The following is a 16,118-nucleotide window of genomic DNA, read 5'->3' as shown; positions in this document are numbered from 1 at the left end:
AAAGAAATTAGATATCTTATAGTTGATAAGTCTGCAGCAGTTATGTGGCAGCTCCTCTATAAAGCCACATTTCATAAACAAAATGATGTTTACAAACAAACAGCTGAGGATTAAACAAAATGTTTAAACATGGAGTTTGCAACGGCACTCCATATGAGTTAAATGTGGAGGATGAGACAAGAAAAGCTCAAAAAAAGTTCCAAACACCAAGGTTTTTAACAAAATGGTTGATTATTTCATCAACACCTTGTACTAAGCAAAATCATATTAAAAACAAATTTTTGTTAGCGCTAGATTTGTTAATTTCAGAAGAATAACAAAGTTTTTATCCTAAATAACTCAATAATATATGTAACGTTTATGTAATATTAAAAGCTTTTTTTATACCCAAGAAGGAAAAATAAAAATTAGGAAATTTGGAAATAAAGCCAACAAAGAAACAGCCTAAAATGCCTCATCAAAGAAAAGTCCTAAAAATCAAACGTTATTTATATATTAATTTATAATTTTTATGTAAAGCGTGGTTGTGATGAAAAATTAGAGTCACGAATGGGACTCAAACCCAAGACCTTTGGCTCATACACTGCTGCTGTAACCACTTGAGCTATTGTGACATCGGGCCCCAGGATACCAACTCATCAGCTCAACCTATAACTTTTTCATATTTCCCACTTTTTGCCATGTATTTATTATTTATATATTTGAGATAAGAGATAACAGGGAAATGAAACAGATAAAAAAAAATTGCGATGGTGATAAAATAGGGTCTGCTCAAAATGGAGAAGCCCACCAGAAAGCTGGGTAATTACATTGCAGAGTCAAAGATCCGGGTACGAGAATTAGAGGAGAGGATAGCGAAGTGAGTGGCACAGACCCTACTAGGACGATCAAGAAGAGAGGGCAGGTAGGTTAGTAATGAAGCTGCGAGTGAGCGGAAAACAAAGAAAAAGTTGGTTTCCTGAAGTTTGATGATTTTGCATGATAGATATATAACCTAACTAATTCTAACCCTGCCTAGATTAGAGGTGTCGGCCTTTTTATGACCTGCACGCCACGACCAGTGTTGGTCTGAGTCTAGCCCTCTCCAATTGCAGCAGTGAGTCTAGGTAAGAGTTGTTTCATCATAAGTTTACTGAGTCTAGTGCCGCTGGAGTATGGTATGGTGTGATAAAAAGGATACTAGGAAGCGGGGTTTGCTCTCCCCAGGCACTGCAGCCTTCTGGCTTATTGTACCTTCCTAATTCCTTAGTTCAGTACAATAGACTTAATCCTTCTCCTTAGAAGTATCAGGTCACTGACTGTCGCTGCTGCAATTTGATTCCCTAAATTTTTTCCTTATGCTAGGTTAAATCTCCATTGAGCTGTTGCTTCGCATTCGAAGGTGATATGGGTGGCTGTTTCCTCCTCCTCATTACATAATCTGCAAATGGGATCATCGTTGTATATGCAAAAGTTGTGTAGATGTTTTCTCAGATGGCAGTGACCGGTTAGTAGTCCTACCACTCCTCTGAGTTTGGCCCTCTCCAATTGCAGCAGTGCTTTTGCCATCTCAGTGAGGGTTGTTTCATCATAAGTTTACTGTGTCTAGCACCGCTAGAGTTTATCCAATTCTCCTTTTGTTTTGTTTGGATTCATTCTGCGATGGAGGATTCTACATTTGTTTTTGTTATCCCAAGTATAGGTTCAGGGCCTAGGTTTTGCTCTGCTCCTCTGGCCAGTCTGTCTGCATTCTCATCACCTAAAATTCCTCTGAGATCTGGCATTCAAGGTATCATCTGGTTGTTGTGTTTCCCCAGGTTTTGGAGATTTTGGAGCATTCACTGATTAATTTTGATGTGATTCTTTTACATGCTTACGTGCTTGGCTATCAGATCTTACGAGGATTTTTTTGCCAGTGTAATCTCTTTTAAGATTTTCCAGGGCACAAGCATTGATGGCATGTATTTCTGCTTGAAAGACCGAAGTGTACTTCCCTAATGAGTTTGATTGCTCATGTTTTGGGCTTTACAGAAAACACCTGATCCGGTCCCTTCATTCGTTTTGGAGCCATCTGTGCACCATATCATTGTATCTGATGCTTTCCTGTGTTCTTCCTCTCCTTTGTAGTCTGTTGAGACTTATTAGGAAGTTGTGAAGAATGTTTCCGGGACGCCGCTGAAGTTCTTCCACTTATCCTTTTGTTTTGTTTGGAGCCATTCTGTGAAGGAGGATTCTATATTTGTTTTTGTTATCCCAAGTATAGTTTCGGGGCCTATGTACGGTCTTGCAGATCTTCCTCTGGCCAGGTGACTGCTTTTTCGTTACTCAAAATTCCTTTGTGCCCTGACACCCAAGATATCATCAGGCTGTTGTGTTTACCTAGGTTTTGGATATTTTGGATGCATTCACTGACTAATTTTGATGTTATTTTTTTTAAATGCTAATACTTTAATGGCTGCTTGGCTATCTGATCTTATGAGGATTTTTTTTGCCAGTGTATCTCAAAGGATTTCTGGGGAATCTATATAATTATTAATTAATTTAAAATGAAAATAATCTCAAAATACTTTCTTCTGCTGCTAAGATCAGAAATATTGAAATAAGAACTAAGATTTAATGGGAGCATGAGAGAATTTAGCATTGCTATTGAGACAGTTTAATTGGAAATATAATGTATGAAGTTATTTTGAAGAGTTTGAAGAAGTTTTATATCAGCGTGGTAGTGCGGATTCCATATGATTGAGGCATATTCAAGAATAGGATGAATAAGAGAATCATAGATGGACATAGCAAGAAAGATTCTTGAACTGCTTGGTACTTTGGATGATGAAGCCAAGCATTTTAAAGGAACGATTTTTTATTTTATTTGATCGTCTGCTATACGAAAACAGGGATGGAATGGCAGACAAGGATGATCAGAAACAACTGTATTTTGATATTTAAACCCATTATTTCACGTACTTTATGTTTAACGTGTATAAACTAATCTTTCCATGCATAGGATTTTGTCAGTTCTTTCATAACGCTTCTCCTTCATTATGAATGATCGTTCCCACGACTAGCAATGTGATATCCTTGTCCGAAGGAATCCACGGACACCATTTTACCAAGGGGTAATCACTGCTTTTACGCCCAGTAAGTGAATCGAATGATACAAAGGATCTTTAATTTTTCTGTACACATCGACACCTTCACGTTACGATCACGATTTGTCGAAAAACAAACATGGTGTTATACCCAATTAGGTCGTGAAGACATGCCGGTTTTCTGGTATTTGGGAATCGTCTACGTGAGGACGCATACGTGGATTGAAGAGCATTCTTGGGACCCGAAGAAGAAAGCAAGAAAGGAAAATCGTCCAGGGTGTGACAGACGGAGGATTCGACGAAACCTGCACCGAATCGCATCCTGCCATTACATTCAACCGGTCCACATGTAAAATTTTTCATCCTTTGCTTTGTCCTCGACATCGGATTTCGTTGATACTCGTAAACAAAATTGAAACAGCGGACTAATATCTATTTTTCACCATTGCTAATGACCCTAATTCTACTTTAATAATTTTTTATTATCCAAAATACGAATAGAAGCAAACTATAAAAGAAAGAAAAATCAACAATGCTCAATCAACATATTAAAAATAAATTATGAAAATTGACTTATGAACGTAATAACAATAGGTAAGGCGCCGTAAATACAACGCATAATTTATCAAGGCAAAAAAGAAAATTTGCAAGACCGAAACGATGCCATGTTTGTAGAGATAAAATATAAAAAAAATTTAAGGATATATATGTATACCTCCTTATACCTATCATTCTCATGGTTCTCTCTCTCTCTCTCTCTCTCTCTCTCTCTCTCTCTCTCTCTCTCTCTCTCTCTCTCTCTCTCCCTCTCACACACACACACACACACTATCTAGTTAAAGACAGACACACACAAATAAGGAAAGAGGAAGTAAATTAGTGTACGGGATCAACTGAATGTTCAAACCACAAAAAAAAAGACAGATATATGAGCAAACAAACACGTAGACAAAACGAGAAAAGGAGAGGGAGAGAGAGAGAATAAAATCCCAAGTTTTTAACAGGAGAACAAAGAAACATACATGTAGAACGAACAATAGAAAGGCAGAAGACATGGAGAAAAAGTGCGAGTTAAGGAGGAAGAAAGTCAGATAGACAAATCAACAAACAAACGAATAAGAAAAGGCAGGGAATGAGTGAATAAGAGTATGGGAATAACTGAATGTTTAGACAACAAAAAAACAAACCGATATATGGGCAAACAAAACGAGAAAGAGAGAGAGAGTGAGAGAGAGAGAGAGACTTTGTTTTACTTATTTACTTTGTTATTGGTCCATTTATTCCATCAAATTATTGTTACGGAGTACTTAGGGCATCGCTTTTCTAATTTTTAATCAACCACACTATACAATTCGTAGTTTAACGAAGAAAAATCCTGTGTTAAATTGGATTTTTGAAATTCACCCGTTGAAATGTTTTTAACAAACAATTTATCCTATTGTTTGACCGTAATCGAAAAAATACAAAAAAAAGTAAAAATTGGGATAAATTTTTGATGAGATTTCTAGTTAGAACAATGCTAATCATTCTTATCCAGATTTTCATCCTCCCTCGCGTAATTTTGCAATATTTATTTTACAACGGATCATCGAGCATTATTTTACCGCTCATTAATTTTTGTATAATTATACGATAATCGTATCTAAATATACAGAAGGCTGACTCACTGAGCAGAACAGCAAGGTGATGTCACGAACCTGCAAGTACATGTCTCGGGATCGCCCTCCACTTTCATCCTGTGCCGAGTGGACTCAGTCTTTACCAGTCTTCACCGAAGAATGGACGAAAACAGTAGAAATTTTTTTAAATGGAAGTGAGTGAAAAGCGGGGTAAAACAATTATGGAGAGAAAAGACAGTCTTTTGCTACAAACTATGGTAAGTAAATCGACTGTGCTCTTTATGTCATTCTTCTTTTAAGAGAATGAACGTATTTTTGATATTTTTTAAAAACAGGGAGATCTCAAAAAAAGTATAATCTAAAAATTGTCTGGTAAAATATAAAAATATATTTTTATACTATGATAATTTGTTCTGAAGGAACAAAAGTTTAAACTTTGACGATAAGATTTAAAAGAAATCCTCACTACTGAATATGTTAAATACATCAAAAAATAAAAATTTAAGGTTGTTATATCAAAATAGTTAATATTTGCGGGTAAGAATCTTATTTACAATAGTGCAATGCAAGAACCCAGTTAACAACAAGCATAAATCGAAGATTTTTCAAAAAAAAAAAAAAAAAAAAATCAGGACACTCGTAATTTGTGGTTTATTCAGATCATATGTATTTTTATATATTTATATTAATTACAATATGCCATTTTATTGAACCTTAAAACTGCCTGATTATAGACTCCAAAAGTTTATATGTAAACAAATAATAAATAAAAACAGTGTTTGGTTTAACTCATGAAAGAAATTTTGTAGTCAGTACAATATTTTATACTACAGGTGTAAACGAAAATGTAGAAAAAACTTGGGAATCAAATTTAAGTAAATTAATTCTCAATATAAGTTAAGAAGAAAACCGTAACGCAGAAATAAAAGCAGAAATGGGATTTTACATGGAATGAAACCCAAGATAAAATATAATGTCACTTATTTACACTCTAGATCGCGTATTGAAGTTAAACTAATAATGAAAGCGAAAGAGAGAGAAAATGTATATAAAATCCAATGTCTTTGACAGGAAGACAGAAAAATATACATGTATACAGAACAATAGAAAGGCAGCAGACACCCACATATAGAGAAAAAGTGTGAGTTAAGGAGGAAGAAAGTCAGATAGACAAATCAACAAACAAACGAATGAGAAAAGGCAGGGAATGAGTGAATAAGAGTAAGGGAAAAACTGAATGTTTAGACAACAAAAAAACAAACAAACACATGAGGAAAAAGTGGGAGTTAAGGAGGAAGAAAGTCAGACAGACAAATGGACAAACAAACGAATAAGAAACGGGAGGATATGAATGAATAAGAGTATGGGAAAAACTGAATGTTTAGACAATAAAAAAACAAACCGATAAATGGGAAAAAAAACCGTCGACAAAACGAGAGAGAGAGAGAGAGAGAGAGAGAGAGAGAGAGAGAGAGAGAGAGAGAGAGAGAGAGAGAGAGAGAGAAAGAGAGAGAGAAAGAGAGGGAGGGAGAGAAAGAGAGAGAGACAGACAGACAGACAGACAGAGACAGAGAGAGACAGACAGAGAGAGACAGACAGACAGAGACAGAGAATAAAATCCCAAGTTCTTAACACGAGCACCAAGAAACATACATGTAGAACGAACAGTAGAAAGGCAGTCACACACAATTAAGGAATGAGAGGGAGTAAATGAGTGTACGGGATCAACTGAATGTTTAAACAACAGAAAATAGAAAAAAGTCAGTGTCACGGGCGGGATTCGAACCCACGACCTTCGGCTAGATACGCCGCTACTCTACCACTTGAGCTATCGTGACTTCGATCTACTTTTTAATCTCAACTAAAAACCATAATTAATTGAAAGATAATAATTGGTCAAGCGGACCACGAAAATTTAAAAAGTAAAATGAAGTATATCTTCACTAGAGCTATCCGTGGCCATTTCATTTGTCGCCGAGAATCAAATAGATCACACATTTGAAAAATGGCAAAAAGGAGGGAAAATTTAAAACGTGGGATTGGGATGGGAAGTTAGTGGGCGTGGATCGAGGTCACGATAGCTCAAGTGGTAGAGTAGCGGCGTATCAAGCCGAAGATCGTGGGTTCGAATCCCGCCCGTGACACTGACTTTTTTATCTGAACTAAAAACCTCAATTAATTGAAAAATATCGTAAGGTTCCACTGAAAAAGCAATAAAATATGGATAAAAATTCTATTTCCGGATTTTTGTTGTTCGTGTTGGAAATAGTAATTATGAAAGGCTGTTTAAAAAAAAAGTTTAAAGCTTAAATTAAACTTCTTAATCATAGTTTGGAAAGATGGTTCTTTTACCAGAGGGGACGCGAATGTTCGTACATGTACCAGCCGACAGAGAGCGCTCGAATATTCTTTTTACCGTACTATGTTCTCCAGCAGACAACAGATAGGGTGGTTAGTTCAAAAACATATTCAAAAAATATATTTGCTAAAACAAAAATCGAGCTTTTTGTCCATTTTAAATCACATCTGTAGGGGATTTTTATCAATTATCCCCATACAATCTGTAATCTAGTAGTTTCCTATCATTTTGGCCTACCTTCGCCGCGTTGGCCTGTCAGACGCGTTTCGGCTACTCGCCATCTTCAGCATTGGATCAGATTAGTACACAGACTGGTTTTTATCTTACGAGGGATTTGATGGATTTCAATGAAGCACGATTTTTTCTTTATTGTGTACATATGTGTGGTGATTAGTGACCGTTAGTCGATGATTATTCAGAAATCGTGACATGCGGTTTGGTATGACGTAGATTTTAGAAAAACATTTTCTTTATCGTGCCGACGTTTCGATCTTTATTGAGATCATCTTCAGTGCCTGGGATTTACAAACATTGTTTAAATTTAATAAATGCAAGTAGAATGTGGAAAAAAGTGAATTTATAAAATGCAAATTTGTTTAAATATATATTCAATCAAAGTATTTCTACGCAGAAAACAAACAATTTGAGTGAATAGAAATACTTTGATTGAATATAAAATTTTTTTTGCATTGTATAAATTGACTTTTTTTCCACATCCTACATGAATTTGTTAAATTTAAACCATGTTTGTAAATCCCAGGCCCTGAAGATGATCTCAATAAAGATCGAAACGTCGGCACGATAAAGAAAATGTTTTTCTGAAACCTACATCACACCAGACCGCATCTCACGATTTCTGAATAAACATTGTGCACATATTTCAATGTTATTCGATAGCGATCGCTACTTGGATTTCCTAGTTAGAAGGAAACAAATTCTATGCGACCTTTAAGCTGTGCATTCCTGAGAAATATAATTTTCATTAGCTCGGATTTTTTCTTCCCTTTTGAATTTGCAACTGTGTAGAAAATATTCAAGATCATATATGACTTATTTTCAAATTTCATTTCCGTATATAAGTTGGAAGAATAGGATTTCTTTGCGGAAAAGGAAAAGAAATCTGTAGATCTTAGATTTTCCCCCTTGATCTATTGTCAAAAATAACGAATTGACAATTTTCACTGATTCAGATGTAAGTTATAACAAATGAGAACAAAGCAAAAAGTAATTAAACTTTATGACAATTATAATATTAGTTTACCTGCGATGCGAATGCCGTCGTGCGGTCTCGATTTTCCACTTCCTGCACGCGATGTGTCTTTCTATCCCTCTGTCCGGGTTTCATTCATTAAACCAGGCAAAGATGGACAGTAAATTACTATTGGTAATTATTTAAACAAGTAAACTTTCAAGAGAAAAAGAGCACGCTTGTCTAAATGGATGTATTTCAAGGCAAACAGGGCTTTAAGCGTACTGTACTGAAGTTGACCATTCTGACATCTGATTTTGCTAATTACATTTTTCCTAATGTTTGGTGTTTTTGTACTTATGATGTTTGTTTAGGTGTTTTAATATTGCTTTTTTAAAATCTATATAGATATTATTTTGTCTTGATCAAGCGTTATCCAATATCCAAGTATGTCCTGACTTGGCACGGTGGGCGAAGTCATGCAGTACATTTTCGTATTTGGTGTTCGTGAGATGTCTGTTATTAAAAAAATTATATCAGATCAATCATAACAACCGGATCATTGTCGAAGTCATCAATCTCGCCGGTATCTGGCAATCTCGCCATTGTCCTTTTGTTTGGGCCGATGCCCTTCGAGCTCGACGGGGAACCCTTCGATCCTTTTGTGCCACGAGTTCCTTTATCCCTGTACTGATCATCTTTTAACGACATAGTCATTCTTGTTGCATTAATTGTATAACGAGAAATTAATATGTTTCTTTGATAGGTAACTGTCGGGGAACAAACAGTCTTCTAGCGGGCAAAAAACGAAGAGTTTGGTCTGATCAAGTCGGATTCTTTAACGGTCATAATCAAGGAAAAAACCAAGTTTCTTTATTAACGTATATCAAAATTTTAAATATAATTAGTACGATTTTAATAAAAACAAAGTGCAATGATATCTGCACACATTTTTATGTTATTCGTAGTGCACCTTAGTTTCAAGATGTTCCTAAAATATCTAGTTTTCTTTAGTCTAGTTTTATCCTTGCTGTCATGAATTTCTAAACATAAAGAGCGCAGGTTATAAAACATACACATACCTACATACAAAAGCAATCTCATGAAACCTGGGTGATAAGTGGTGGTATGGTGAAGGGTAACCTCACGAAAGGTTTTGTTCTGGTCAGATTACATCAACAAACAAATCCTTTGGCAAAATTATAGTTTTATAAGCACTGTATGGACGTGGTGAGTAAGATCATAACAGAGGAACTGTATTTCCTTGATGAAGCATTCTTGATAAAATGGTGGATTTTTATCGTTGCTGTCATGACTTTCAATGCATAAAGAGTACAGATTATAAAACATACCTACACACTAAAGCCACTTCATGAAATATAGATAGTAGATTATGGAGGTAGTACATGGTGATGGGTAACGTCACGAAACGTTTTGTTCCGGAGAGATTGCCTCATCAGCCATATCCTTCGGCAAAATTTCAGTTTTATAGGCACTATACGGACCTGGCGACGGACGATCATAACAGAGGAACTATGACTTCCACTGACCATAAAACACCTGGAACCTGGCATCGCAGTATCGGTCGCATCAGTGTATAACCCTAGATATTGAGCGTCTTGCAGGTTTTTCCGCGGTACTTAAACAATAAAAACTTACTTAGACGCCAAATGCCACACGAGAAGAAGAATGCATAAAGGGTACAGATTATAAAACATACCAACAGCCACTTCATGAAACCTAGATAGTAGATTATGGAGGTAGTACATGTGGAAGGGTAACCTGACAAAAGGTTTTGTTCCGGATATATTGCCTGATCAGCCATATCTTCTGATAAAATTACGGTTTTGTAAGCACTATACGGTCCTGGACCTACGGTCATAACAGAGGAACTGTTCCACTGACCATAAAACATCTGAAACCAGGGATCACGTCTCGATGTCCTAGATATTGTGTGTTTTGCAGGTCCTTCCGCGGTGCTTAAACAATAAAAACTGACATAAACGCCTAATGTCACGCGAGAAGAAGAATGTCTGAAGTTGTTGAGATTTTAGTAACATGAAGTATGCTTAGATACTGATGGATCAAGACCATCATAGGAGTTTCTAAAACGATTCAGCATCCTAGATGAAAATATGCGATGCAAAAGAACTTCAATTTTGGTTAGGAAGTAGGCACCATATTTGAAAAAATACTTACAAGGTTATTTATGTACTCGTCGTTTGGAATAGTCTTCTTTTTGTTATTGGAGCTGCAACTTATGCCTTTTTTATGTTTCTTTTTCGGTGTATAAAGAATCTGATGCTGATTGTGTTGTAATTTTGAATTTTTACTAATGTTTCCTGGGTGTTTAACCGTTTTGATACTGTATTCTGCTCATCAACTTTCTTCAGGTGTAGATATATGGCTGTCAAATCGACACAATGTGGTGAATCAGGGAAAGCTTGTCTGTTCTGGTCTCGTTACGTTTTCGACTTTCGTCCCTCACGTCGACTTTTCACCTGGGTCTTTTCCTAAGGTCGCAGCTAACAGCTATCGGCCAGCTATAAAGGCCATTGTCCGGCTTGATTGTGTTTCACCTCCGGCTTCCTTTTATGCTGCGAGGACGGACGATTGGCTTCTTGTCGAACAATAGCCTCGGCTCGGCTCATTTGATTATATTTGTTTTCTGTTATATTTCATGAGATTGGATTTTTAAATTATTATTGAAGTCCGGTTTGATTTTAAAGATGGTTTGTTGCCCGGCCATTGTCGGCAAAAAGTACTGTTGGACGATTTAAATCAAACCTTCGGAGTTTTTCCTAATTGTTCCTTTAAAAGATTATTGTTTATATAACGGAGTCGTTAGAACAAAAAATATAACCTTAGTTTAGCTGTTTACGATCTTCCTGGTCCGCCAATTCTCGCTTGTTTGGTGTGTCATGTTTGAGCCTAATTTTAAACAAAGAATGTAGGTTATGTACACCTTTTTACACGGTATAATATCTAAAATGAAAAATTTCTCATTAGAGTCTCTTGGTATCTGTATTCAATCAGGGATATAAGCAGGGTGAGACAAGATATCACTCAAGATGGCGAAAGGGTGTACGGAAACGACCAGACTTCAAATTTCTATACAAGTTTTTAAATTTAAGTGGTACTTTTGTATGTGGATTTGCAGGGGGAGACGAGGCACCACTGATGATGGCAAAATATTTAGGGAAAAAGGACCATGATGAATTATACGAGAAAAGACACGACTGAAAATGGCAAAATGGGATCTCCAACGACCAAACTAAACGTTCCAATTAAATTTTGTATGTTTTTTCTCGGGGTTGTTGTTCCGTTACATCAGAGTATGAAGAGGTCGGACACGGTTATGGACAGGGTTGATCGAAAACAACAAACTGCAAGTTTATATAATTTTTTACGTTAGAAGAAGTAATTGTTAAAGCGGATTTCTTGAGGGGTTGCAGGGTGGTACATGACACCGCTTTTTTTAGGTCGTGTACAGTAGAGGGTGAAGGAATCGGTCAGGGTTATAAGCAGGGTGAGACAAGACCCCGCTCAGTATCTTCTACTCAATATTTTACCCTTACCTGGCCATATCGATCGTAAACAAAAGTTCAAGTTGCTGTACAAGGTTTTCTATGGAAGATGAACTTTTTTGTGAGCTTTTTTTAGTTCCTGTACAGCAAGGTGTAAACTGGACGGTTGGGGTGAAAGTAAGGTGAGACAAGACCAACTACAGAAAGGGTGAAAAGTTGATTGAAAACGACAAACTATCGGTTCCTAGATAAGTATTAAAAAAATTGGTACAATATTTAAGTGTAAAGTATGTAAAATTAAAGTATTTCAGTAAAGAAGTGTTATTTATGGATTTTTCACAGTAGAGTGTAAAGTGGACGGTTAGGGTATAAGTAGGGTGAGACTAGACCAACAACTGAAAATGGTGAAAAATTGATCAAAAATCACAAACTCCGCATTACAATACAAATATTTAAATTAGAATAAATAATTTTTATGGGGTATTTGAGGTCCTATGTAGTAGAGTGTATATCGAACGGTCAGGGATATAAGCAGGGTGAGACAAGATATCACCAAAAATGGTAAAATATTTAAGTGAAATATAAGTAAAATTAAAGTATTTAAGTTAAAGATTTTTTTTTGAATCCGGAACATTAGAGTACAAACCACTCGGTCAGGTTTATAAGCAGGGTGAGACAATATAGCACCAAAAATGATAAAATATTTAAGTATAAAATAAGAAAAATTAAAGTATTTAAGTTAAAGAATTTTTTTTAAAATCCTGTACAGTAGAGTAAAAACCACTCGGTCAGGTCCTATGTAGTAGAGTGTATATCGAACCGTCAGGGATATAAGCAGGGTGAGATAAGGTCCACTGAAAATGACGAAATAACAATCGGAAAAGCCAAACTAAAATATCGCATGCAAGTTGAATATGTTTTTTATGATCTTGCATGGTAGAAGGAAAAGTTAGGGTTATAAGCAGAGTGAGGCCTTAAAAACCACTGAAATGCTGATCTTTGAACCACAAAACTACAGATTTCCATATAAGCATTTAATTTGAAGAAATGCTTTCTAGAGTGAATAGTGAACAAGGTGTGATTGGTTAGGGTTATAAGTAGGTCGAGACACCCCTGAGACAGAGATGAACTCGCCGTTTTAGTTATGTCCAAACCATGACGATCGGTAATAACCAAACTCCTACAAAATCATCTCGCAGCCCTTAACAAGAAATCTCTCTGATTGTAGGTAACTGTTAAATATTTAAATTTCATTTTACATTTTTTCCTAAATAAAAAAATATATATGATATCGCTAAGGTTGAGGTTGAAACTTGGGTGTTTTCCTCAGACCATTTTTACATGATTGAACTTTGGCGATTTTGTTTTGGACGGAATGATAGCGAATACACGGATTTAGTTCGGGGAAATAAAGTAGTCATTTTTTCCAACGAGCCTGCGGCCACCCATTCTCTCACGAGTTATGTTTTAGATTTTTGCCTGTTCTGCCCTGGAGAAAGGTTTATTCACCTCGATCTGGCGATAGGAAGATGAACCTTTTTTTTCTCGTAATATAATAATCGCCCCGTTTACCGTGCCGTTCGCCGTATCTGCATATTTCTTATAATTGACCCGAAAACACCGTCGACCGGCAATGCAAAGAGGCAGCGCACCGCGGAAGTTTCACCTTAATAACATCAATTATTATTATTACCGGCTGAAAAGAGGATCGTCGTAGTAATTAAACGCTGGTAAAGTGACGGGGGAAAGTTTTCCAGATTTTCTCTTTTTTAGGAAATGTCCACGGTTTTAAAGATTAACCAAGACTTATGGTTTCGCATTAATGTTCGCTATTTTTTATTTTATTTTTCCTTTAAAGACAAACATACTATGGGTTTCTAGTCTAGTTACTAAGTTTATTAAATGCTCTTTTTTAAGATTTTTGAGGTCGTGTACAGTAGAGGGTAAAGAGATCGGTCAGGGTTATAAGCAGGGTGAGACAGAGACAGGGCTCAGGATCTTCTTAATTCAATATTTTAGACCTGGCCCATGTCGAACGTAAAGAACTACAGTTCAAGTTGCTACTCAAGGTTTTCTATGGAAGATCAACTTTTTTGTGAGGTTTTTTAGTTACTGTACAGTGTACGGTTAGGGGGGTTATAAGAAGGGTAAGACGAGACCAACAACAGAAAGGGTGAAAATTTGATGGAAAATGACTAAACTACAAGTTCCTATACAGTTGAAAAAATAATTTTTTATGGGTTATTTGAAGTCCTTTACAGTAGAGCGGATAATAATCGGTTAGGGGTAAAAGCAGGGTGAGATAAAATAGCACAAAAAATGGTAAAATATTTAAGTGTAAAAAAAGTAAAATTAAAGTATTTATATTAAAGATTTTTTTTTTTAATCTAGTACAGTAGAGTACAGACCACTCGGTCAGGGTTATAAGCAGGGTGAGAAAAGATACCGCCCAAAATGGTAAAATATTTATGTGTAAAATAGCTAAAATTGAAGTATTTAAGTTAAAGATTTTTTTTTTGAATCCGGTACAGTAGAGTACAAACCACTCGGTCAGGGTTATAAGCAGGGTGAGACAAGACGCCGCTGAGGATATTCTCGGTCTCTCTACACTCAATATTTTAGTCAAGACATGAGTTGACCTGTCTTGATGCAAGATGACTGAAGCCAAAGACAAAATGGAGTGTCATGGTTAGTGGTAAAAGCAGGTGGAGACACGTTACTAAAAATGGTAAAATATTTAAGTATAAAATAAGTAAAATTAAAGTATTTAAATTAAAGAAGTCCTATTATTTAAGGTCAGGACTATAAGGAGGGTGAGCCAAGACCGAGCCCTGAAAAGGTAAAGGTTTTCGCATTTTAAAAGTAAAACATTTAAGTTTTTATGGGTTTTTGAATCCGGTACAGTGGAATGTTAAATGGACGGTCAGGGTTATAAGTAGGGTGAGATAAACCAAGCTATGAAAAGTTAAAGGTGTTCACCCTTTGAAAGTAAAGCATTTAAGTTAAGGAAGTTTTTTTTATGGGGTTTTGAGTCCGGTACAGTGGAGAGTGAAATGGACGGTCAGGGTTATAAGTAGGGTGAGACAAGACCAAGCTCTGAAAAGGTAAAGGTTTTCTCCCTTTAAAAGTAAAGCATATAAGTTAAAGAAATATATTATTTACGGGTTTTTTGAGTCCGGTACAGTGGAGTGTGAAATAGACGGTCAGGGTTATAAGTAGGGTGAGACAAGACCAACCACAGAAAAGTTAATCGGAAATCATCAAACTTACACCAAACGCCAAGACGGTTTTTGTTTAACTTTTATTAATGTCCACTATTTTATTTTAGTTTTTTCTTTAAGCTAAAAATACTGTGATAATTATAGAAACACAAACACCTACCACACTAACGAAATAAATGACACAGGTGACTTTCTAGAGTGGTCGCGGATGTAAAAAACTTGTTCAGAAGTGTAATTAATTTCGATATTTCTATGCCAGCACGGGCGATTTTAATTCAGAGGAGGCAGCCCTTTTGCAGATCCGCCGGGAACCGGTTGCATAGTTAGCTCACGGTTCGTAATAGGGTTAATCCGGCGATTAACGGCATTCGGAGCATTCCTGAGTAATCCCAAACTGTTGCACTAAGTGAATGAAATTGAATTACAACAAAACTAAAGTTTTACGAGAAACAAAATACAAAAATGTCGAAAGTGTTCGAGAAGAGTGGAGTGTGGGAACATGCTTTGAAATGTGAAATCGACTGTGTAACGAGCCGGTGGCCTTTATTCGTCAGGTGTTAAAATAATAATCAACCACAAACTTCAAAACTGTTTTTTCTTTCTGAATTAATATTTTACCAATTGAAAAATAAATCAATTGGTTACTTTAGATAAATAAGAACCGACATATGTCAAAGTTAACTTGACAATGTGAAAAATAAATTCTACAGAACGGGCATTTTCTCGATTATTAAAAGAAATTTTGATATTCAAAAAGATAACTGTACTTTATCGCATAGGTACATCATCTAAAATCCATCAACAGAAAATATCGCAATTAAAAATTATTTAACTTAAAAACTTGAAGTCTGCCTTAAAGGTCTCTTATAACCCTGACGTATAAATTATCTCTCTTACACTGTTCCAAAATGTTTAACATTCAAAACTTATTCCACTAAAAACTTAGACAGATATTCATTTATGTTTGTCCTGGTCTCCTCTCGCTTATTTTGTCTGTTTCAAGTGGTACTTTGTCCCACCCTGCTTATAACCCAGACAAACTTTTCACTTTAATGTACGGTTCCATTGCCTCAAAGATCTAGGAAGTATCGGAATTAAGAATTATTTAATTCAAAAATTAGAAGTATGCCTTAAAGGT

General features: G+C 35.9%; 1 protein-coding gene across 1 annotated transcript in view; it reads left to right on the top strand.

Moving 5' to 3' along the window:
- The first annotated feature begins 4,919 nt into the window (after positions 1-4,919).
- Positions 4,920-16,118, top strand: part of LOC106674000 — a 169,837-nt gene continuing 158,638 nt past the window's right edge. Inside the window, exon 1 of the mRNA XM_024226048.1 lies at positions 4,920-4,941. The gene's annotated coding sequence lies outside the window, so the exon portion shown is untranslated. The remainder of the gene's footprint in view (positions 4,942-16,118) is intronic.

Source organism: Cimex lectularius, unplaced genomic scaffold (genome assembly GCF_000648675.2).
Source record: "Cimex lectularius strain Harlan isolate CLEC.00 unplaced genomic scaffold, Clec_2.1 scaffold110, whole genome shotgun sequence".
NCBI classification, from domain to species: domain Eukaryota; kingdom Metazoa; phylum Arthropoda; class Insecta; order Hemiptera; family Cimicidae; genus Cimex; species Cimex lectularius.
Note: the sequence above shows the minus strand (reverse complement) of the source record. Positions and strands in the feature narration are given on the sequence as shown.